The sequence below is a fragment of the Triticum urartu genome, chromosome 3 (assembly GCF_003073215.2).
Source record: "Triticum urartu cultivar G1812 chromosome 3, Tu2.1, whole genome shotgun sequence".
NCBI classification, from domain to species: Eukaryota; Viridiplantae; Streptophyta; class Magnoliopsida; order Poales; family Poaceae; genus Triticum; species Triticum urartu.
In genome coordinates, this window is record NC_053024.1 from 684665469 (window position 1) to 684668944 (window position 3476).

Below are 3476 nucleotides of genomic sequence, written 5' to 3' on the forward strand. Positions count from 1 at the left end.
GCCTCGGTATGAATGGCATATTTTCTAATCTTTCTAATCTTCAAGCGCATTGCATCCATCTTGCCAGAGCATCTAATTAATTAAACCATACATTGAAACTATGTAAAACATTTCAATGCGAAAACAAATGCGATCATAATCGCAACCAAGATAACAATTGATCCAACGGCATAATGATACCAAGCCTCGGTATGAATGGCATATTTTCTAATCTTTCTAATCTTCAAGCGCATTGCATCCATCTTGATCTTGTGATCATCGACGACATCCGCAACATGCAACTCCAATATCATCTTCTCCTCCTCAATTTTTTTTATTTTTTCCTTCAACAAATTGTTTTCTTCTTCAACTAAATTTAACCTCTCGACAATAGGGTCGGTTGGCATTTCCGATTCACATACATCCTACATAAATAAAATCTATGTCACATTGGTCGGCATAATTTTCATAAACAATAAATGAACCAATAGTTATAAAGATAATATATATACCACATCCGAATCATAGACAGGACGAGGGCCGACGGGGGCGGATACCAAAACCATCGCACTCTATAAGATGCAATAATAAAAGTAAGAAAATAATACAAGTATCTATGTAAACATACAAGTAAGAATATTTTTCCTTTCAGAAAGAAGATAAGAACAAGAGGCTCACCACGGTGGTGCCGGCGATGAGCTCGGCGCGGGTGATCGACGGCGGTGAAGACGGGGACGGGGCGTGACGGACCGCTAAACCTAGACAAATATTATGGAAAATGGAGTTTGGAGGTCGAGCTTGGAGAGGAGAAAGCTTAAGTAGTGTGGCTCGGACATTCCATCGAACACCTTGTGTGCATAGGAGGTGAGCTAGAGCACCACCAAGCCCTCTCCCCCTTGGCCAGAGAAAAACAGAGCACTGGGGTGCTCTGCTCGCGAGCGAGGGGTATATATAGGCACCTCATTGGTCCCGGTTGGTGACATGAGCCGGGACTAAAGGGGAGTCTTTGGTCCCGGTTCAAGCCACCAACCGGGACCAATGGTGGTGGGCCAGGAGCGAGGCCCATTGGTCCCGGTTCATCCCACCAACCGGGACCAAAAGGTCCAGATGAACCGGGACCAATGGCCCACGTGGCCCGGCCGGCCCCCTGGGCTCACGAATCGGGACCAATGCCCACATTGGTCACGGTTCTGAACTGAACCGGGACTAATGGGCTGACCCGGCCTGGACCAAAGCCCTGTTTTCTACTAGTTATCAGGAGGAGACAAAGACCATTTTATTTTTTCAGAAAGAAAAGAAGCAGAGGATTTGCTGCAGTGCAATTACTTGACGGGAGAACCTAAATGATTCAGACAGCAATGCCCGTGCATTCATTTTTATGAATACAAGTACACGCACCCAGCCTTTATGAGCGACTTTCGCATTCATGTAAATTTGAACTGATACAATAGCCAGTACACAAATATCAGCCAATGTGATGAGCTTACTCGACGCAATTCCGGATCATCTACTTTTGGTAACTCAGAGTGGCGTAGGCCGTCTGCAGCATCGCCGGCACAATGATCAGCGCAGCCACTACGGCGAGCGAGACGGCCACCCATGGAGAAGGGAAGAAGTGCAGTATGAAGTCTCCGTACCACCTGCTTGACCGCCTCCTCCTGTGCCGCGCCACCGCGTTGAGCATCTCGCCGTACTCTTGAGGCATGCGCACCCCGGCCGCCTCCGCGACGATGCCACGGAAGAAATCCACCACCTCCTCGTCGGTGTACTTTACACTACCGAGTGCCCACCGGCGGCGAAGCAGCGCCGCGTCCTGCGGGCACCGTATGAGGCCCTCCATGCGCGCCACGTGCGCCGTCACGCAGACGCCGTGCGCCCGGTGGAAGTGCTTCTCGAAAGCCACCATGTTGTGGAGCAACGCCGCGGTGTAGGCGAGGATGTGGAAGCTCGGGATGGACATCACCGCCACCGGGCTCGCCGCCGTGCCTCTCCCTCGCGTCCAGCTTGGCCTTCCTGAACCACACTGCCGCCCGCTGCAGCTCCCTGGCGCAAGGGATGAGCCACTCCGACTCCTCCTTGGCCTCGAGAAGCTTCAATGGCGTGGAGAGGACGCGGTACTTGTTCTCCGGCACGCGCGACCAGTGGAAGAGGTGCAGGATGTGATAGAATTTCGCGTCCGTCGTTTGCTGGAGCGGCAAGTCGATGACCTTCCCGCGCGCCCTCCTCGGACAGATGCCGTCGAAGCAGCCAAGCACCAGCTCCTCGACTGAGCGTAGCTTCAGACCGCAGCACGAGGCTGCGAGCAGCTTGACGACGGCGAAGGGGATCTGATTTTCCAGCACGAGCAGGTCGAGCATGATCTCGTCGGCGTACTGCGACACGGCCGTGTACAGTATGAAGTGCTCCCTGGTAACGGGCACCGCCGCCCGTTCCTCCCCGCTGCCGGCCTTGCTGAACATGATGCTGAAGACGAGGACGAAGCTGCTGTCGAGGAGGAGCATCTTCACGAACTTCTCCTCGTCCAGGAGCCAATCCGCGGCGACCGAATCCGCGTCGTCGGCGAACTCGTCGCGAAAGCTGCCGCGCGCCGCCCCGAGCGCCGCGACGTACTGCTCGACGTCTAGCCCGCACCGGTCCTGCAGGCACCGCAGGAACGGCAGCTTGGCCTCGTCGTCAAAGGCGAGGCCTCGGTCGCCGCGGTGGTACGGGCCAATGGCCACAGCGCGCACCGTGTGTAGCGCCTTCACGTTGGCGCGCCGGGTGCGCGGCCGGAGGATGGTGGCCGCGCGCTCGCCGAGGAACCACAGCATCGGCGTACGGCCGATGAGCTCGTTCAGGACGGCCGAGCTACGTGACGCCGATGTGAGCTCGCGCAGCCACCCCGTGTGGATCTCGCCGCCGCCGCTCTGATTTACAGCAATATTCCTGCCGGTGGTTGGACTAAGAGCAATGTCAATGCTCAGCTCATGGCTTGTGCTCATTGTGAATTTTGTGATTCATCACTCCGTGTTCATCTGGAAAATTATGGTACTCCTCTATGTAAAGTTGACTTGGGGAATACCCTGGAAACTGAAGCGGGGCTTGCTGAGCATCAGAAATTCAGCGGAAAAAATCCTTTGACCAGACACCATGATGACGGCGTTTCATTTCTTGGTTGGCCCATCTTAGCCGTTTACAATCGATCAAGTGGTGCGTGGTGACAACGCACGGGAAGTATTTTATTTCTGCCAGCGACTATGGCTCAATTGATTTAGTCTAGTTCTTCTTGGGAACACAATGCTTTTCTGATCATCAATCATGTAGGAGAAGTTCAGCGACTCTCCTATGTTCAGTTTCGGGACGTTTTTTCCGTCCGGAACAGATCCTGTAATATTGGCCGTTCACTAAATCTTTTTGCGGGATCCTCCAAAGTCCGGGCCGATTCCATCATATCTAAGGTTTCCCTCCCTTTTTTTGCTGGTTCCCCTATCTCTTCCACGTCTTGGCGCAAAGGAAGT

The 3476-nt window shown here is 53.5% G+C and overlaps 1 pseudogene; it reads right to left on the reverse strand.

The window, feature by feature from the left end:
• Positions 1 to 1300: 1300 nt before the first annotated feature.
• Positions 1301 to 3117, reverse strand: LOC125549136 (annotated as a pseudogene).
• Between the last annotated feature and the right edge of the window lie 359 nt (positions 3118 to 3476).